This window comes from Elgaria multicarinata, chromosome 7 (genome assembly GCF_023053635.1).
Source record: "Elgaria multicarinata webbii isolate HBS135686 ecotype San Diego chromosome 7, rElgMul1.1.pri, whole genome shotgun sequence".
NCBI classification, from domain to species: Eukaryota; Metazoa; Chordata; class Lepidosauria; order Squamata; family Anguidae; genus Elgaria; species Elgaria multicarinata.
In genome coordinates this window covers 97,031,497-97,054,083 of record NC_086177.1, presented here as the reverse complement: position 1 = coordinate 97,054,083, position 22,587 = coordinate 97,031,497, and positions in this window count along the sequence as shown.

Here is a 22,587-nt window from a genome sequence, read left to right as displayed (position 1 = left end):
TAGAATGTATTTTTTTTTAAAATAATAATATTGCAAGTATTAACCAACCACATTCAAAATACAAGAAGGAAAAAGAGATTTCAGTCAATCTGGAGTCCTAACACAAACAGTTCCTTGGTGGATAAATCAGGCAGGCAAAATTTCTGTGTGTTTCTATAACTCTCTCATGCCATCATGGAATCTTTGAGGATTGCATTTCTGTTATGCAGTTGCAGTCCTGAGTCATTATTGGCAGGCTTTTTTCCAGTTGTTGTACCCTTTATGAGCAAATGTGTTTTCACCAATATTAGCATCTTTTCCAGTGAAACGGTAAGAAGCAAAGCAAAACACGGCACTTTCCATTACACTATCTTCCAAACAGGAGTAGCGTTTGGGACATGCTGGGTTGAAACGCTGCCATGGTCTGACACATCTTGTTGATAGAAAAGCCCTTAGTATGGCTGTTCTGCTCTCCCTTCTTTTAACTGTGCAATATCACTGGGACCCAGGGAGTTTGTTTACATAGATAGGCATGAATTCAGGCTATTCAACCAGCATTTGACCAGCAGGTTCATTTCTTCTGGATAACAACTCCTCCTCTTCCTCCTCCACCACCACCTTCTTCTCCTCTTCCCAGATCATTCCTGATGCATTTGACCTTTCTGAGCAACCCTGTGCAAATGTGAAAGCTGAACATTTTTGTTCGAACCCCTGCAGGATAAGGGAGGTGTGTGTAGCCCTAGCAATTCTGAAGGTGAAGCTATTGAAGATGAATCTGAGCAATTTTAGCATAGAAAATATTTCAGGGCAGGAATCGGGAGAATCCATAGCTTAGTAGTAGAGCACCCAGGCTGGATTTATACTAGTGCTTTTTATTGGTATTAAAATGCACTGATAACTGTTGGGGGACAGTAGGCATCCCATATACCACTTTTCTAGCATTATTTCCCACCTTGGGCAGTTGAACTGTAGATATGCCTTCAAAACGGTAAAAACAGCAACTAGCTGTGTATGTGTACAGGGTGCAATCTACGAGTCAGAGATGTCATCATCTGGATCCCCCATAAAATTCTGTGAATGAGGCAGGGCGATGGCACAATAAAAGCTTCATCTTGAAGCACCCTGAGAAACTTTGGCCAATGTGCCCAGTAGGCCATGGACTTGTGGTTGTTGGAGCAACATACAGCCTTTCTGGTCTTAAAAAAAGAAAAGGAAGATACTAGAAGAAATTGTGGTTTGCTCTTCTGTATTTTCCTCTGTACCTCTCTATGCCTTTTTGTTACAATATGAGGAGAGAAAAGAAAGAAACAAGTGTTTGGGGAGCCATTACAGGTGTCCTAAAGCCTGTTCAGAAATTTCTGTAATTACTCTTACCTATTAAGCCAACTGCAGATTTCATACAACGTTGTAAAGAATCCAGCTTCTTGAAGCAGTCTTAACATGGTCTTAGCTACATTATATTGAAACGTACACAAACTAGATAACCCTCTTCCTCTTTCCAAATGGAAATCAAGCGAATCCCTGCTGTTCTACTACAAAACAAGGCGTACCACAAGAAACAAACGTCTGCAGCAGGAGGGACCCACAGACATGCCCAACAACAGGCAACTGAAACCAAACATAATTAGACTGTTGGGGAAAAAACATAAAACTAGGGAATGGTGATGGGGAGGCAGGTAGAGGCTGGAATGCTAAATAACAGCACATCACGTTGTAACATTATGTTGCAGGTCCTACTTGATTTTTTGTTTTAGTCAATTCTAATTTTGTCATACCATAAAGAAGACTAAGAATACACTTTGTACACATTGGTAACAGTAAAAAAAGAAAAGAAAAGATACATTTTTAAAGGGAAAAGCAGTAACAGAAAGCACAGAGAGGATAGGAAACTTTTTTCTTCTTCTCTCATAATACTAGAACCCAGTGGGTTCATCTCAAGAAATTGATTGGTGGGAGATTCAGAACAAATAAAGGGAAGGACTTCTTCACACAGTGCAGAGTTAAACTATGGGATTCACTTCCACAAGATGTGGTGATGGCCACCAATTTGGATGGCTTTTAAAGGGGGTTGGATAAATTCCTGGAGGAGAAGGCTATTAATGACCCTGTTCAGAAGACAACTTAAACCACAGTGGTTAAGGCTCCCCCCCCCCCACACACTCATGTCTTCTTGCGGGTTTCTCACAGGCAGCTGGTTGGCCAGTGTTTGAACAATGAATGCTGGATTAGATGGACCCTTGGTCTGATCCAGCATTGTTCTTCTTATGGTCTTTTGTTTTAACATATACTCTAAGAATCTAGAAAAACATAAAGTAGCTATCAGTGGCTACTCATCCTGATGGCTATGTGCTACCTCCGGTATAAGGCTCAGTAACCCTATATACACCAGTTGCTGGAGAACATGGGTGGGAGGGTGCTGTTGCACGATGTCCTGCTTTGTTGGTCCCTGGTTGGCAGCTGGTTGGCCACTGTGTGAACAGAGTGCTGGACTAGACGCCCTTGGTCTGATCCAGCATTGGCTCTTCTTATGTTCTTATGTAACCTGCAAAAAACTTCCTGGAGTTTGGGGAAAAGCCCATAGCTCAGCTCGCAAATGCAAACTTTAGTCATGAACACAGCAGAACTCTGTCAAATCAAAACAACAACAACCAGACTTCCCAGCAACAGACATGCCTATATTTGGGTGGTGTACCATTTCAAGTTGTGAGTTCTGATGATTCTTGAGATGTAGCTTCAGATTACAGGATCCTGTTTTGTGATCAGATTGGGTCAGGTTTCTCTGAAATCAAGCCCCACAGAAAGCCCCACATGGTGCTGGGACTGGAAACCAGACAGGATTATTTGTATGTTGCTCCAACAAAAATCAGAGCAAGACTTGACACTTAAATAGGAAGTGACCAGTCTTTAGGCTGGTTAACTCCACTCTATCTTTATAGCGGCTTTGATGAGCTCCTTCTGCCATTATGATAGCACTGATTTGATAACCATAAAGTGGAAGATTATGGACAGATTAACTGTGTCCAGACAAAATGCTAAGCAAACATTATGGCTTAGTGTGTTGTGTGAACCATTCCTAACCATGGTAGCTACATAACCACTGTTTAAACATGCTCACTAACCATTTATTGCAAAAGTGTTGGTGGCCAAACCATGGCTTAGAGTGTTGTCTGAACAGGCCCATTATAACAAACACTTTCCCACAACTGGTTAACCAAATGGCAGCATCATAAAGCAAACATTTTCCAGAAATGAAGGAAGGGGGGGATCTTATTCAAGTTTGAAAAATGTACCCATCAAAGCTTATCCTTCATCAGTTTCATGTTCGTAACTTGTGATAGATTTAGAAAAGGACAACACTTCGCTGCTTCTTTTGGATCAGCTGTCCTGTAACTGGAGGAGATGTTGATACTGGCTTCAGCCAACTCTGACTTATGAGATAGGTCCATGAATATTGGGCTTTTGACATCAAACTGGATATTTTTAGAAGCGATTAAAGTTGTCTGGTTGGATGGAGACTCTTTGAATCATATTGCATGGAGACTCTTGCCCACTTCAATAGTGCTCATTATAGTATGCAAACCAAAGCCAAGAAGATCAAGAGGGCACTGAGCAAATATAACCGTCTTTTCTCTGGGATTTGGTTTTTGGATACAAGTGCCATGTCCCTATAGCCAATGCACTCTTTCACTTTCTAGATGTGTAGATAGGAAAAGAATGTTCTGGGAGAAGGTCCTTCCCCCACCCCTGAGGGCACTGTGCAAATCCAACCTCTGGCAGTGGAACAAGGTCAACCACATCAATTGAGCCCTTTGGTGAGGAACTTCTGAGCAACCATTTGATTCGGAAGGGTGAGAGTTCATTGCTGCCATCCATATAGGCTTCAGCATTTGGATTCAATGGTGGGCCATCAGTTTGAATTTGGAAGGGAATGAGCAGTCCTCAGGCAAAAGCCAAGGATTTAATTGGCCCCATGAATTGAGCAAGGACGGAGGAATCTCTCAATTTTGGTTTTTCTCAGTTCCTCATTTTTTAATCAATCTTTTATTGTGAGTTTCAACAAAACAGGCAAACAAAAACAACATTTTTTAAAAAACCACAAGTATAACTACATGTTTTAAAGGCCTCAGTTTCAAATATTACAACACTCTAAAAAAATGGAAAAAGGAATAGATTACACTTAAACTTCAGAAAAAGCAGACCAAATATCCAAATATAGGTCAATTTGTGAGTGACGCTTATAGAACTGAGAAGATGGGGGTAAGACAGTGGTTTCAAACAGCCATAAAAAACCCTGAAAAACAATTTTGGGGGGTTTTGTGCCTTGTGAAAAATTCCTTTTTACCTCCTCTCAATTTTGTTTGCAAAAATTTTTTGCAGCCCTAATAAACCAGCCTTTAGTTGTTTCATGAAAATTGCTCTATTGCCTATTTACACCAGGATTTCAGACCTTCTCTGCATATTTGTGTGGGCAAGCAAGGGTATCGGTTTCCAAATCGCTCTCACCTCTGCGACCATGTACTCTGCACTACAAACTGAACTCTGTGTCATTCAGGACTGGTTTAACTGTAATCAGGATTCTCAACTAAAACCCCCCACTATCTAACCCCACTATCATTCTCTAAAAAAGCTAGAAGTCTCAACAAATGTATAGTTCCTAGAGCCCTTTGGGGAAAAAAAACCATGAGTGTTATCCTACTTTCAAAACTGTTTAAAATTGTAATGTGTAGATTTATTTCAAAACATCTTTATTCCCCCTTTCCAAAGCTCAAGGCAACTTATATAAAAATGGTAAAAGCAATAAAAAGACAACCACTTTTTTTTTTTTTAAAAAAAGAGAAAAATCTGGTACTGCAATTCCAGCAGCAAAACAAAACTCTGCAGCCAAAGGTGTTTCAAAATAGGCATGTTTTGTATGATCTCCAAAAATGTCAAGAAGGATTAAAAGTTCTAAATTTCGGAATGATCACAGTCATGGTTATGCTCCTCTTTATCTCACTTCGCAATGCAGTAGTGTTGAGAGTGAGGCCTTTGCTAGACCAGGCTATATCCTGGGCTGATACCTGGGATCGCCCCTGGGCATCCAGACGACGCACAGGGGATCCCGAGCTCAGGCAGGGATCAAACCTGCCTGGCCCTGGGATATCGCCTACCCCTTTGGGCCCGCTTTTTCCACAGTCCTGGGCTGAGCCCGGGACTGTGGAAGGTGTAGCCTGTTCCGCCGCTTTCCCCAGCTACGCGTGGTTACTTGCACGTAGCCAGGAGAAACCACGCATGATAGCGCTGCGCCTATCGAGGACAGAGTGGGGGGAGCAAGGATTTTTTTTTTTTAAAAAAAACTTACCTGGGGTCACTTGTGCGCTCGTGCGAAGCCGGCCCTTTAAGATGAAAAAATGGCAGACGCGACAGGGCTTCCCTTCAATACAATGATTGTTGTATCGCGGGCTCTGTCTTCCTGCGTCACGGATTTTCAGGTAGTTCTAGCAAAGGCCTAAGACTCAGTCCAGATCCACACCAAGCAGGATATAGCTAGGGTGACCATATTTGGGAAACCAAAAAAGAGGACACCTATTGTGTGTGTGGGGAAGCAGCTTTCTGAGTCCTGCAGAAAGTACGTTATTCCCCCGCCACCTTAAAGAACCCGATTGGAGTGGAGGAGGGGAAAGGATTTCATTCTGCACCACCACCATCCACTCCAATTGGGGACTTTTCTATAACGTCCATGAATGACCCACTTTCCCCTTTAAGACCTCAATTGGCGCTCGGAGTGGGGGAATGACGTGCCTCAAGAAAGCATGTCATTCCCTCCTGCCATGCTAATGACAGCCTTAGAGAGGAAGGTGTGTCATTCCAGGACATTATTGAAAATTATAGAAAATCCCCCCTGACACCATGGAAAGAACAAAAACCAGGACAAATCCGGGGAAATCCTGACAGTTGGTCACCCTAATATAGCACTATAAAAGTGGTATGAAAATAGTATATAAGAGGCAGGAGCCACACTACTGAAATGCAATTCTCTCCCATCTGCACCAGTCGAATTCAATAGGTACAGCTATTCCTAGCATGAGTGGATGATGTACCAGACTGTCACACAACTTTTAAAGATGAGGAGGCTGTCAGAAACTCCCCACCCCACCCCGGGGGCAACCCTAATTCAGCACTAACATGCTGTAATGCACATATATTTGAACTCAGACTTTTATAAGCTAAGCATTTAAAGCTGGATGGACAAATCTATCCATTTTAATTCCTCCCACGTTTGATTTTCCAAAATCTCACATTCTTTTCATTTCAGATATGGAGAACTTTGCAAATGTTTATACATTCGTATAAAAACTGAATTGAAATTTTCATCCATCTTTATTCAGGAGCAGGGCAAGGTCATCCAAGAGTATCCCGCCAGATCTGAACTTCTGAAGATTGTGTCATCCTAACCCTATCAGCATCCATTGTAATCCCATGAAATGCTTTGTGATTTCTCACCAGCATTACATTTGCCTTGTCTGTATTTATTTATTTATTGCATTTCTATACCGCCCAATAGCCGGAGCTCTCTGGGGGATTCACAAAAATTAAAACCATTCAAAGTATAAAACAACAGTATAAAACCATGATATAAAATACAATATAAAAGCTCAACCAGATAAAAACAGCAGCAATGCAAAATTACAAATTTAAAACACCAAGTTAAAATTAATTTATAGACTGTTAAAATGCTGGGAGAATAAAAAGGTCTTCACCTGGCGTCTAAAGGCATATAATGTAGGTGCCAAGCGAACCTCCTTAGGGAGCTCATTAGGGAGCTCCGTAGTCAACTTCAGCCTATTCTGCCCTTCCCTAACCTGGGCCCCATCAGATGTCTTAGACCACGACATCCATTTCCCTGGCCATTGATGATATAGATGATGGGATTTGTAGTCCAACACTCCAGTCTGGAGAAGGCTCTTAAGAACATCAGAAGTACCAAGCTGGATCAGACCAAGGGCCCGTCTAGTCCAGCACTCCATTCACACTGTGGCCAACCAGCTATCGACCAGGGACCAACAAAGCAGGATATCGTGCAACAGCACCCTCCCACCCATGTTCCCCAGCAACTCGCGCACATAGGCTTACTGCCTTGGATACTGGGGGTAGCACATAACCATCAGGGCTAGAAGCCATTGATAGCCTTCTCCAAGAATTTATCCAACGCTATTTTAAAGCCATTCAGATTGGTGGCCATCACTACGGCAGGATCTACACTACTGTTTATAATGGTTTTGACAACTGTTCAGGCCCAGGACACATTACATATACCGTTTTTAAACCTTTTTTAAAGTGTTGTATCCTGCTTAGTTTAGATCTGGCCTACATCTTGTGGTAGTGAATTCCATAATTTAACTATGCGGTGTGTGAAGAAGTCTTTCCTTTGATTTGTCCTGAATCTCCCACCAATCAGCTCCATAGGATGACTCTGGGTTCTAGTATTTTGAGAGAGGGAGAAAAATGTCTCCCTCTTCTATCCTGACTAGACTGTCCCATGTAAATGACCCTGCCAACGGCATTCCATGTTTGGCTTCAAAGTATCTGAGTTAGGCCTGGCTCGTTAAGTTATTTTTAAGGAGGCGTCTGGCGCCAGGAAAGCCACTGTTTTGCCGCCGTTTGTTGAAAAACTCCACAAATAACCCTTTGGAAAAAACACAGCCCAAGTTACGTCGATTACAGAAGATTCACCTGCTGCGCATTGAGTCACTGTTCTCAACTATCGTATGTTTCCTTCCAACCCCCAAGCTTTAACACAGGATTAAAGCACAGATTCATTTATAGATTCAGTTATTACAATGACAGGCGGGATGGAAAATAGATTTATAACAATCATAACATGCAAGACAGGAAAGCAAATACTGAAAATAAGGAGACAGAAAAAGAAACAGAAGCTACTGAGAACAGGGATCGTGCTAAATCAATAAACAGATCCTTCTATGTACAACACTTCATTTCAGAGCAACATATATTAAGAAATTTGAAGTTTCATCATTTTTAAAAAAACTAATAATAATAATAATAATAATAATAATAATAATAATAATAAATTTATTTCTTACTTGCCTCTCTGTTTTGATCAAGGGGGGGAACAACAGTAAGTATAAAATACATAAAACTGAATTAAAAACATAGCATACATTATTAAATCATCCGAAAACATCCTACAATTCCACTGGATAGGCCTGCTGGAATAGATCAGTCTTTATAGCTTTTTTAAATGCTAAAAGACTATTAAGGTGACGAGTCTCCTCCGGCAGGGCATTCCACAGTCTGGGAGCAGCAGAAGAGAAGGTCCTCGGGGTAATACCTGTCAGCCTAATTTTGGCAGACTGAAGTAAATTCTTCCCAGAGGACCTGAGTGTGCGGGGCGGATTGTACAGGAGAAGGCGATCCCGCAGGTAGCCTGGACCCAAACCACGTAGGGCTTTAAAGGTAATAAACAACACTGTATACTTCGCCCGGAAACTAATTGGCAGCTAGTGAAGAGATTTTAAAAATATACCAAATATAAACTATTCCTTTAGTCAATAAAATTGAATGGACTTCTTTCCTTCCTCTGAGGTACTTCCTCACCACCCATGATACAGCTAGTATACAGCTATGAAATAAGTGTGCAAAGCATTAAGCCCCACTCATTCTGCTGCTCTTTTCTGTTTCCAATACTCTGAAATGGCAGTGGTGGAGATTTTAGAAACACTTTCTTCCACTAGATTTTGGAGAGCAGTGCCCTCTGCTATACCAACCTGCCTGCACTCTTAGGCAAATGCCCTTCTCTTAGTGTCTTTATCGACTCAAATCCAACATCAGAAATGGCAAGTCTTTAAAAACAAAGCAAAGCAAAGAGTGGGGGGAACATTTCAACCTCCCAGGACACTCTGTAACTGATCTTAAAGTGGCTATTCTTGAACAAAGGAATTTCAAAGGGAGAGTATGGAACTGTTGAATTGCAATTCAGGAAGAGGTTCAATTCTAGCACCTACGGCTTTAATCAGGATAAAGGTGTGTGTGTGTGTGTGTGTGTGTGTGTGTGTGTGTGTGTTTTAAATTACATTCCATGTATTAATTGGCTTTTCAATACCAGGATGTCTTTGTAATCAACAACAATTTTATTGTACTAGCCATTGTCTAGGCTACCTGTGCTGTTAGCACACAGCATTTTATGATTAGCCACTGTTAACAATGTCATTATCACTGTCTGTACTTTTTGTAGTTCATTTCCCTTTAATCTCACTGTTTACAATATGCCCTTTCAGCAATATATATACCTCATGATCAGATTACTGTAATGCACTCTGGGTAGAGCTGCCGTTGTGCGTGGTTCACTGGGACACCCAGCTATTGCTCATATAACATCTGGTTAAATGAACTGCACTGGCTGACTCAAATAGCAGGCCTGTCCTCTGCAATGCGGGGTTGTATAAAAATGTTGTAAATGAGAATGAATAAATAAAAAATAATAAAAATAATAAAATGAGTTAAGTAGAAGGGGAAATGTTTCTGTCCTTTTTGGCTGGGCACCAAGGTCAGTGTCTGCTTCATATCTGTGGATGACTTCTCTTTATTTCTCTCCTCTCTGGTAACTCTTTAAAAACCTGTTTGCAATAATTAGAGGAAAGTCAACCTCAAGATTTATAGCTGAATGGAAACCTTTTACAGACTTTATGAAGGGACGAGAAAAAGATGATTTGTACATCTGTGGATTCAGTCAATAATGTGGAAAAAGTTAAGAGGGGAAAATTGGATTTTGTGGTGAAAGTGTAAGAAAATATTATCACATATTTTTGCTGGGGAGAAAATTGGAAGCACATCTTATTTTTGTATATTTTCTGTGTTTCTTGTTTTTATGTTTGTTTGTTTTTGCTTGGTAGTGTGGGTCTGTTTGTTTATTTGTGTTTTGAAACAATAAAAATATTACAAGGAAAAAACTATTGACAGAAGTGTTTTGCAGCAATTTTGCTATCTATATCTATCTATCTATCTATCTATCTATCATCTATCTCTCATTTTTATTCTATTTTACTTCTTATATTTCTATACTGCCCAATTGCCCAAGCTTTCTGGGCAGTTCACAAGAATTAAAACCTCAACATGCAGCGTAAAATACAATATAAAACATGGTGTCTTAAAAATGCAGTATTAAAGTGCAACCAGAGTAAAAACCTAGCAGCCATGCAGAGTTCTAAAATGCAATAGCAGATTTAAAACAGCAGAGCTAAAAAACGAAATGTTAAAATGCTAAAAATGCTTGCGAAAATAAAAAAGGTCTTTACCTGGTGCCGGAAAGAGCATGATGTTGATGCCAGGCAAGCTTCTCTAGGAAGCTTATTCCATAACGAGGGTGCCACAGCTGAAAAGGACCTGTTCCTGGTAGCCACTAGCCATCTTTTTGCAGAGGCTCTTGGGGAAGGACCACTGAAGATGACCTTAAAGTCCAGGAAGGTGTATATGGGAGGAGATGATCCTTCAGGTCACCTGGCTCCAAGCCATTTAGGGCTTAGAATAGTAATACCAGTACTTATTTTAAAGTGCTAGTATTAATATTCTAAGCTATGCCATGCACCATCCTTGCAGGCTGGTATTAATATTCTAATCTATGCCATGCACTATCCTTGCAAGCTTTTAAGAAGGCCTTAAAAACATTTTATTTTATGTAGCCTTCCCACGATGAGCACTGTTATTGCTGTGAATGATGTTCTTGCTGGTTTTATTGTTGGTTTTATTGCTTTTAATTACTATTTTATTGTGGTTACATTTTTATCGCTGTTAATATTTTAACTGATTTTATTTATTTTATTGTTGTAAGCTGCCTTGTGAGGACTTCTGCCCTGAAAGGCAGCCAAAAAATGTTTTACATAAAATAAATAAATAAATAAAAACCTCTATTTCAAATTGTCCCCTCTTCATAGGATCGCTTGGTTCTTAGGCTGGCATTCCTGTCAAATGTGTGTTTCTGCCACAGTGAGAAACGAGAAATAGATGAAGGCCTATAAATGTGGCCTTTCCAGTATATGATGGTGAATAAGTTAAGAACTACATTTCTGAATAATCACTGCGAGATCAGGCTGGAGAGACATCTGTTCCCATTTTCAAACTTCCCAGTTATGTCTGATAAACCAGCTACATTGTTAGTGCAAGTTCCTCACACCCCGAAACTGTGCGTTGGGTGGTTCCAGGGTGTAACCAACAATGCCTGATTCACTGCTAATGAAAGCTTGGCAGAAGGGGCTGCTTGTCGTTTTCAGAAGATGGTTTTAAGCCATAAACCAGAGAATTTTGAACATGCTGCTATTTTACCTCATAGATCACATTGCAACCAGATGGTAATAAGATCCATACAAGCCTTTCATTTGCAGAACTCTCTGCTAAGAGAGCTCTATGCCTTTTTATGCAAGAAATCAGAGTGTCCACCCAATTGTCATCCCTCCTACTTTGCCAAATTCACAATTCAGCTCTTGTGATCTTGATTGCCCCCAAAATAACCTGTGTTAGCCCTTAAAGTATTCATGCCCCAACTCAAGATACTATAGTCTTATTCAGATGGTCAGATGAATGCCTGGCAGGGGGCAGTGGGTCATAAATAAGAGCCTTCACAATGGGTCAAAGATGATGGGTAATAGTGGATCAAAGATAAGAACATTCAAAGATATGATGGGTCAAAATGAATCCTCTCCAAAATAGGTTCTCTCCATAAGATTTTTTTTTTTTTATCATGACATTATATCCCACCTTTTTCCATGTTGCAAGGAAACTCCCTTCCCAGGAAGGCTAGGCTTGCTTCCTCTATGCAACAATTTTGGAGGCAGGCAAAAACTTTTTTGTTCTGGCAGGCTTTTGGAACTACTCTGCACCTGTGTTAATGTGTTGTTGTTGTTGTTGTTGTTGTTGTTATTTTCAATTTGTTACTGTCTTTAAATTTAAAAAAAAATGTTTTTAATTTTACTGCAGGTTTAATTCTATTTTAAATTTTGTAAATTTATATTTATATGTTTTAATTGTACATGTTTTAATCTTGCAAACCACCTTGAGTCCCAGTACTGGGGAAAAGGCGGGATATAAATAACATTATTATTATTATTATTATTATTATTATTATTATTATTATTATTACCCAAGCTGGCTAACCACCTCCTCCTCCTTGTCCTCCTCCTCCTCAACATTTTATCCCTGCAACAACCCTGTGAAGTAGGTTAGGCTGAAAGTCAGTGTCTGACCCAAAGTCACCCAGTGAGTTTTATGTCTGAGTGGGGACTAGAACCCAGATCTCCCAAGTGCCAGTCAAACACTCTAACCACTACTCCAAACTGGTTTTCTGATAAGATGGTCATAGTAGATCAAAGGTAAGAGACTGAGAGCCTCCAGATTGTCTTGAACTTGCCCCTAGGGCAATATTTCTTTAACCCTCCCAACCCAGGGGAAGGATGCTGAGATCTTATTCAGAAGGTCAGGTGGATGTGTGGCAGGTGAAAGTGGGACAAAGATAAGAGCCTTATTCTGATGAATGGAGCAGTCACAACAGCAGTGGAACAGTGATTGCTGCATATCCCATATCTAGCCTGATGCCTTCTGGTGTGGTGGAGGCCTTGCAGATGTTGAAGTGAGATTCAACTGCCAGTCCAGTCAGCTTCTAGATGGAATCAGGGACGCCATCTTGTCTTTTGCCTCAGGCAGCAAATATCTTGGATTGGCTCAGCATGGGGTTGAGAAGCAGAGACTGAATACACATTCTCCACCCTCCTTCCCACATTCATCTAAACAAGACGTTTAACTTTGACCCATTTCTTAAGAATTTCCAGCAAAAAAAAAAAGGAAGAGATATATATGTTTCCCCAGTCAGTCCTTTATTATAATTTTGATGGGTCAGTTGTTCAAACATAGTCTTGGAACAAATTCCACAAAATTTCTTTAAAGTAATCTGCAAAGTGTCCAGAATAATTTCAGTCCTGGAACCACCGAAGGTTATATTCCTCCATTTTATCTATTATTTTCTGAGATGTAAAGACAACAACACCATCTTGTTTACAATGATATGATATAACAGACATACATTGTTCAGAGAAAATGCATATTTTTAGAGAGTGTATATTATCAATCTATTTATTATAATAAATTGGAGTAGGGGATAATTGATTAAAACTTACATAATCATTATAAAATGTTTGTGGAATTCTCTGAACATTCAAAGAGAACAATATAAAATCTAGTGTAAGCATCGGTTACTGGAGAGATACTTGGAATCAATTGTGTATAAAAAATATCCAAGATGTCACTTCTGAATATATGTGCCTCAATAATAATAATAATAATAATAATAATAATAATAATAATAATAATAATAATTTTATTTCTTACCCGCCTCTCCATCCTGATCGAGGCGGGGAACAACAGTAAATATAAAATACATACAATACTGATTAAAAACATAGTATACATTGTTAAAACATCTTTAAAAACATCCTAAAATCATCTTAAAAGCATTCTAAAAGCATCCTAAAATTCCACTGGATAGTAGGGCTGTGCACAGACCCCCCGAACTGCTTCGTGGCCTGAATCGGAACTTCTGGATTGGGCCCGAACCGGTTTGGGTTGATCCGCTCATCCCCCACTCCACGGAGCAATATCTGGCTCTGCTTCCATCGCCGCATGGATGGCGCCGGTGCCAGTTAAGCCAACCCCCCCACCTCCCTACCTGCCTCCATTGCGGGCTTCAATTGAGGGCCTGATTGAAACCAGAAAAGAAGGCTGCGGCCTCTTCCAGCTTCAAGCCGGGGCCTCAGTTGAAGCCCACGACGGAGGCAGGTAAACCCCCTCCCCCTTACCTGGCTCTGCTGCCATCGCTGCACGGATGGCAGTGGTGGCACCAGGTAAGCCAACCCCCCCCCTTTACCTGCCTCCGTCGCGGGCTTCAGCTGAGGGCCAGGCCCATGACAGTTTGAAGCCCACGACGGAGGCAGGTAAGCCCCCTCCCCCCTGCCCCCTTATCTGGTTCCATCGCTGTCACCTCACGGACTGCGATCCACAGCCCCCCCAACCCGATTCGTCTCCGCCTTTGTCAGACGCGAATCAGGCCGCTCTACTATCGCTTCTCCGAACCGAAGTGAAGTGGAGCACAGCCCTACTGGATAGGCCTGCCAGAAGAGATCAGTCTTTATAGCTTTCTTAAATGCTAAAAGACTGTTAAGTTGACAAATTTCCTCTGGCAGGCCATTCCACAGTCTGGGAGCAGCAGAAGAGAAGGTCCTCTGTCAGCCTAGTTTTGGCTGGCTAAAGGAAATTCATCCCAGAGGACCTGAGTGTGCGGGGGGGATTGTACGGGAGAAGGCAATCCCGCAGGGCTTTAAAGGTGATAACCAACACTTTATACTTCGTCTGGAAACTAATTGGCAGCCAGTGAAGAGATTTTAAAACTGGTGTTTTATATTCTATTAAAAAAAAATATAGTGGCCCGCCTCCAATGCTGATAACTAAAATGACAAATACTATCAGGACAATCCATGTTCTAAATACCTGCTGGAGGTAACATGAACACTAAATAATTGCTGAGGCACGAAAGAGAGGAATGAAAATGACCTTCCAAAATTCTTCCCCCTATTTGTGGGTGGCAGAATTGGGGAAGGGGAGCATTTCACCAAATATCATCTGGAGTGGGAGGCAGAGTTCTCCCAACAGTTGGAATGGGCGCCCAAAAGAATATTCTGTAAACATTTCTAATTAAATTACCTTCTGAGAAATGTCAGCCAAGTTCATGATGGAATGAATGATATTGTTAGTTCGGGTTGGTGGATGAAGGAAGCAATGAGCAAAGAGAGGGGAAAATGGATGGGCTGAAGCAGGAAGGCCAGCCCTATCATGAGCAGCAGGGCCAGCCCTACCATGAGTCACACTGAGCCAGCTTCTCAGGTGGCAGATAGGAAGCAGCTGCTCCTATTGCACACCCCTGGAGTCCATGCCATGTCTCAGAATGAGCGTGAACTCTCCCACCAACCATTGCTGTGTCACTCAAGCTCCTGCTGCTGGCAGCTTCAGTTCCAGGCTGGGACCCTGCTACCTAGGGTGGGCATGCGTGGACCACCTGTAAAAGAAGGGCTGCCAGAGCCCCGTCCTCTATTTGAAGGTGTCCTTTATTTGAAGAATGCATCTAACGCCCTTCAAGCCATCTGAGCTAGTTGCCATTGGCACATCTTCTGGCTTTTGGTTCAAACCACTCTAGCATCACACCTAGGATGTATGAATTCTGCCAGACAGCATTCCTAGATGTAGAATTTCCTAGAGATACAGTGGTAGAAAAATTAGCACTCTAATTAGTCAAATAAATGTTACTTCAATACATATATTAGAACCTAAGAAAAACCCTCTTAGATCATACCCAAGTTTGATCTAATCTGGTATCCTCCCAATGCTGATTCTTCCACAACTACCTCTCTAAGAAAATTGAAAGTGTGTGCTTCCAGCAACACAGGCACTTTGGGGCCTTCCTAGACGAGGCCTTAGCGTGCCTTCTGTCCCGGCTTCCCTGCTGTGCGTCCAGATGACGCACAGGGGAATCCGGAGACAGGCCGCACTGAGGCCTCCTCCAAAGCGCCATAAGCGAATTCGCGTCTAGGGACTTCCGCAACTTTTTGCAGCTCCTCGCTTATTCGCGAGGAGCTGCGAAAAGCCGCGGACCTGGCACAGCGCTCATAGGAGCGCTGTGCCCATCGGCGGGGGGGGGGGCGAAGGCTGGCAGGGTGGGTGGCAGGGTGGGTGGCACGGAGGGCGGGTGGGCGGGTGCGATCGCGCCGCGCGCCGCCCGGGCAATGCCTGGCATGGGGCGGCATTGCCCGTGCTCGGGCGGCGCGCGGCGCCATTGCCCCCGCCCTCCCCCCGTGCCACCCACCCTGCCACCCACCCTGCCAGCCTTCGCCCCCCCCCCGTAAAAATAAATTTTAAAAACCCCTTACCTTGTCCGCTGTCTTCGGGTCGCACCCGGCCCCTTTAAAATAATAAAAAAATGGCGGACGACACAGGGCTTCCGTCCTCCCTGCGTCTCCGCCGTCTGTAAGCCTGGGGGAGGCGCGCTAACGGTAGCGCGCCTCAGCCCTGCCTCCCTGCCGGCGTAAGCCGGCAGGTCTAGCAAGGCCCTTGGTATGCATTGAATCTGGAAACACTATGCCCAAGATATCAGCTTGGCTTCTTGGTCCTCCTTGGCCTCCATCAGAAGATGGGCCGAGCAATTTAAAGCAGGGCATCCTATGGTGAACATAAGAACATATTAAGTGCCATGCTGGATCAGACCAAGGGTCCATCGAGTCCATTCACAGAGTGTCCTGTATCTCCCACTAAACCGCTTCACGGGATGATCCCGGGTTCTAGTATTTTGAGAGAGGGAGAAACATGTCTTCCTATCCACATTCTCCACACCATGCATAATTTTGTACACCTCTGTCATGTCTCCCCTTAGCCTCCTTTTCCCCCCCCAAGCTAAATAATCCCAGCTGTTGTAACCTTCCCTCATAGGGGAGAAGCTCCAGCCCCTTCCTTAATTTTAGTTGTCCTTTTCTGCACTTTATCCAGCTCTATGATATCTTTTTTTAAGGTGTGGTGACCAGAACTGTACACAGCTGGGTGTCGGTTCACACAGCAGGACTTCCCTTTACGTCCCTGCTCCTCTGCACAACCCCCAAATGTATTCCGTAGAGTCCCACGCCATTCTGCCAGAGGTTTCCATGCCACTGGTGCATGGCTGGGGTTGCTGACCACCTCATCGGTTCACACTCTGATCTACAGTGGCTGCTTGTGAGTCACCTGATCTGGCCACAAGCACTTGTGGTCCCTTCTCTTCTTCCCACAGGCCCTCCTGAGACTTCTACTCCCACAGGTTCCGTGCCGTGGGCTTGATATGTGGAGGGAAGAGCAGTTCCTCGCCATGACTGTATCTTTGCAGAAACGACTATCACTTCATTATTTGCAAACTTGTGTTTACAAACCCAGGCATTTATATAAGATGTTTACGGAACCTGTGGCCGGCCAAGTGTTTGCCATGTGGGCCACAGCAGTAGAAAATATCTGCTTTGATTTTTTTTTTTTTAATGGAAGTGAATGAATCAAAGCAAAGCGTTTAAAGCCAATGCAAAGATTGCTAGTGTGAATTGGGTCAGATTCAAATCCAAAGTGACTGCTGGAAGCAAATGTGGGGGATTGCAAACTCCCAAGGAAACGGATGTTCAGGTTTGATATAAGCCCTGGTTTAGGCATTTCTCTCCACCCAACTAAGATCACATGGAGAGAGAATGAGAGTGAAACTGCGGGTGCTCAGGGTTCCAGAACATAGGGACGACTTACATACGCTCTGCCAGCTACCCCCTTCAGACCTTCCCTCAGCTTGTGGACAGCTTTGGGGAGGAGCCATCATGGGCTGTGATGGTGGTGTGGAGCAATTGTGCAAGGCTCTGCTGTCTCTCTCCATGCAATCTCAGTCGTGTGGTGGGAAAGGCCTGAACAGGACTACAACAAAGTAGCAAAACACCAGGTTTGTAAATAGTCACTCATCAGGTTGCTCACGGCAAATGTGAACTGCACTGAGCCACCAGGCAAGATTTCTAATTAAAAAAGAGGAGGGAGTTGGGTGGTGGCGGCGAGGAGGGAGTTGGGTGGTGGCGGTGGCGGCAAGGACGTCTCTTCCTCGGCTCTTCTCCAGGTAAGTTACACTATGGCTTTGGGGCCGCACTGGGGTCGCTTAGAAGCGCCCTGAGAACAACGTGTGGATTCCCCCCAAGATAGGTATTTGTGGTCAGGTGAGCTAGGAAAGATGTTTGAGAGCTGGCATGGACTGTGACTTAGAGGGGAACAGCATGTTCTATGCTCTTCTGTGATTGTTTATAGGGTTTTGTTTTGTTTTTGGGAAATGCAGCCGCCGAGGTCACAGTCTGAAAAGACAGAGCAGCATGAGGGGTAGGATGGACATGGATCCTCCTTTACAGGGAAAAGTGCTTTATTTTATTTTATTTATTTATTTATTACATTTATATACCACCCCATAGCCGAAGCTCTCTGGGTGGACTCGGAGCCTGAAGAAGAAGGAGAAGTAGACCAGTGAAGACAGGAAGCAGGGGAGGAAATTCTGCAAGTCTCTCCAGGAGTTAAGGAGGAATCTTCCCAGGAGCTTATCAGATAGGAGGTCCATGCTCAGAGATCCTCCTCCTCACCCCAAGGAACTTAGTCTTTGTCAGAGGGGGAGGGAACATTGGAATTGACAGATCCCAGAGTCTGCCACAGGGTCAAGCAAGCAGAATTGAGAGGAGGTGGGAGGCAGTCCACTAGGTTAGAGGTCACAACTTGAAGACCCTCCCTGAAGGAGAGGTTCAGTAAAAGCCTGTCGGGCACTGTCCATTTAGTTGAGAGATAACGTTGTTAGGCTAATTTGGCATTCACACTCCCTTCAGGTGTGAAGAGATGTTTATTTAGTGAATAAAGCTTTGTGGATTGCACAGCAGACCTCTTTGTTGTCTTACATCTCAGCAGGCGGGCTTAGAATCATAACAGTTCTCTATTTGAAGGGCTGTAAGTAGACAGTCCTCAATTTGAAGGTGTCCTCTTTCTAAGGCCATAGCTAGACCGGGTGACACACAGGGGATCCCGGGATCAGGGAGGGATGATCCTTCCCTTGCCCCAGGATCTCACCCGCCCCTTTGGCCCCAGTCCCGGACTGAGCCTGAGACCGCGGAATGTGTGGCCGGGTGCCGTGGGTCGACCCAGTTCCACCCATCGGGGGTAGGGTGGGGGGAGCGGGGAAAATAATTTAATTTTTTAAAAAAACACTTACCTTTAGCGCACGAGCGTTAGTGCGCTTCTGCCTCTTTAATAAATAAAAAATGGCGTGTGCAACACCTCTCCTTCTGAGGTCATTGTGCCTCACGGGTAACAAAGGAGAGATCTTGCGTTAAACACAACATGAGATCTTCCCTCCTCCATCGCAGGCTATCAGGTAGGTCTAGCTAAGGCCTAAGGAGCTGATTCATCCCATAAGAAGGGAGAACAGAGGTCTTGATGTTGCCCATCAGCCGTTAACACCTGGACAACAGACTGAGCCGGCTCACAGATCTACACCGTGGCTAGATCTACACCACTGCTTTATAGCGGGATCGCAGTGCACTGATAACTGTTGGAGCACAGGACACATGCCATACATCGCTTTCATAGTGTTATTTCCTGCTTTTTAGTCCACGTTCATAATGATTTGATGCAAAGTGTAGACCTGGCTCTTGTGTCAAATCATTACGAACCCATCATGATAATGGTATATCCCTCCTGTGCGTTTAAACCTCATGGGACACACAGTGGCATTTGTTGCTGTATTTGGGATAACATGGAATAAAAAGCAAGAAATAACACCATGAAGGCAGTGAATGGAATAGGTAACATGCCCCAAAAGTTATCAGCGCACTTCAATACCTCTATAAAGCAGTAGTGTAGAACTTGCCCAGGTCACAGCCTTCTCCAGTATGGTGGAATGTAAGGGGAAGGCTGAAGTTCACTGGTAGAGCACCTGCTTTGCATGCAGAAGGTCCCAGGTTCAATCTCTGGTGTCTCCAGGTAGGGCTGGAAAAACTCTGGTCTAAGAGCCTCTGCTACCAGTCAGTGTTGGCAATACTGGGCTAAATGGATCAAAGATCTGACAAAGGGCTTTGCTAGATGAGGGGTTAGCCCGGGCTGATACCCAGGATCACCCCTGTGTGTCCAGATGATGCACAGGGGATCCCAGGTTTAGGCAGGGGTCAACCCTCCCTTGCCCCAGGGTAATGGGCTCCACTTGTAGCCTGGTATTTCCACAGTCCTGAGCTGAGCCTGGGACCGGGGAAGGTCTAGCCCATTCTGCAGCTTTTCCCAGCTACGCGGCTTACTCGCACGTGGCCAGGAGAAGCCACGCATGGGGCAGGGGGAGAGATCGCGGCCGAGGGGGGGAGATCGTGGCCAGGGGGGGAGATCAGGGCCAGGGGGCGAGGGTGATTTTTTTAAAAAAGCCCCTCACCTTTGTCGATTGTGCGCTCCTGCACACCCGGCCCTTTAAAAATGAAAAATAAATAAATGGCAGACTTGATGGGGCTTTCCTTTAGCCTGTCACGTCTGATGTATAGATTGGGGCGACAGCCCGCACTAGCTGCAGCGCGGGCTCGCCCCTCCTCCCGACCGGACTTTCAAGTAGGTCTAGCAAAGGCCTCAGTATAAGGCAGCTTTTAAATGGTCTCATGATCCCTTCTGTATTTTATTTCTATTTAAATTATAGTCTTTATTTCTAAGTGTGTATCTCTGCCTGTAAATTAGCCCATGCAAATTTTATGCCAATCTGTACCCTCTTTTTAGCCTGATTTTTGGGTGAGCAATTTCCTCTTTTTTGGCAATGTGGCCGCGCTAGTAGGGAGACTTCCTAACTCTTTCCCATCAGGTTGTTTTCTCACCAAAAACAATCCTGTCTTCCATGTTTTTACACCCCCTGCTGGGGAAAAAAGCTACAGATATGTTTTTCCCTGCTGGGGGAAGGGACAGTAAACACAGTGGTGAGGGAAAAGGGATTTTCAAAGACAGAATGGCACAAGAGCTAAGATTTAAGAAGCTGCTCCTTCGCACAACCCATGCTGGTCCCCTACTTCAAAGTAGAGCCTCAGGAGCATGAAAAGAAATTAAAACCTTCCCTAAAAGGAATCACAGAATTGCATGCGTTTGCAAGGCTGGAATAAAGATGGCCATATGTATCAACTCTCTCCTCCTCCTTCTGCTTCATTTGTGAATGGCCACCTGAGTCAATTAAGCAGAATTTCTGTGTGGTCAATTATCTACAACACAAGGGTAGAAATTCCAGGGTGACCATATGAAAATGAGGGCAGGGCTCCTGTATCTTTAACAGTTGCATAGAAAAGGAAATTTCAGCAGGTGTCATTTGTATATATGGGGAACCTGGTGAAATTCCCTCTTCATCACAACAGTTAAAGCTGCAGGTGCCCTGCCCTCTTTTGTAGGTCACTCTAATATAGCTCCAGAAGCTTTAACTATTGTGATGAGGATGAAATTTCACCAGATGGTGCATGCAAATGATACCTGCTGAAATTCCCCTTCCAATACAACTGTTAAAGATACAGGAGCCCTGTCCTCCTTTCCAGATGGTCACCCTAATGAAAACTGGATTGGCATGCCAAGGAGGTGTTTCAGCTCACAACTTTGCCCCCACCATTCATGTATCTAGGAGGGCTGTCTGCTTTTAAAACCGATATTCTTTAAGTTGCACATTTAGCAAATAAATTTGCATACATTTTTTAAAACAGCTGCAAAACTGCTCAGAGGATTTGCTGAGAGAACGCATGTCGGTATTATCGGTGGCATTAGCCAATAATTGCCTATCACAGCAATATTTACACCAATGCAAACTAAACCATGCTGAAATCCTGTGGGATTTTTTCAAACCACACTGTGGGACAGGTAATTGTACATTTATGTGAAGGTCTTGTTCAAATAGGGTGACCATATGGAAAGGAGGACAGGGCTCCTGTATCTTTAACAGTTGTATTGAAAAAGGGCATTTCAGCAGGTGTCATTTGTATATATGGGGAACCTGGTGAAATTCCCTCTTCATCACAACAGTTAAAGCTGCAGGTGTCCTGCCCTCTTTTAAATCTGGTCACAGTATAGCTGCAGTATAGCTCCTGCAGCTTTAACTGTTGTGATGGAGAGGAAATTTCACCAGGTGAGACATACATACAAATGACACCTGCTGAAATTCCCTTTTCTATGCAACTGTTAAAGATACAGGAGCCCTGTACTCCTTTTCATATGGTCACCCTATGTTCAAACAAATTTCCTCTAACACTCCTTCTTAAAATAAATAAATAAATATGTTCTGTTTGTAATTGTTTTCAAAGAAATAATGTCATTCAAACAAAAATAAATAATTCCCCCCATCACTGTTACAGTTAACTTCACCAGTACAGCATCTCAACCCCAATTCTCCACCAGTGAACTGGGAGTGAGAATGGCCTACTTTACAGGGTTATGGTGGGGAAAACACAAAGGAGTAATAGAACACATCAATAACAAAAAAATACAGGAACGTTTGCAAGTTTTATTATTTATTTATTTTTTTATTACATTTTTATACCGCCCAATAGCCGAAGCTCTCTGGGCGGTTCACAAAAATTAAAACCATCATAGAACAACCAACAAGTTAAAAACACAAATACAAAATACAATATAAAAAGCACAACCAGGATAAATCTACACAGCAAAATTGATATAAGGGTAAAATACAGAGTTAAAACAGTATAATTTAAATTTAAGTTAAAATTAAGTGTTAAAATACTGAGTGAATAAAAAGGTCTTCAGCTGGCGACGAAAGGAGTACAGTGTAGGCGCCAGGCGGACCTCTCTGGGGAGCTCATTCCACAACCGGGGTGCCACAGCGGAGAAAGCCCTCCTTCTAGTAGCCACCTGCCTCACTTCCTTTGGCAGGGGCTCACGGAGAAGGGCCCCTGTAGATGATCTTAAGGTCCGGGTAGGTACATATGGGAGGAGGCGTTCCTTCAGATAACCTGGCCCCAAACCATTTAGGGCTTTTCGGGC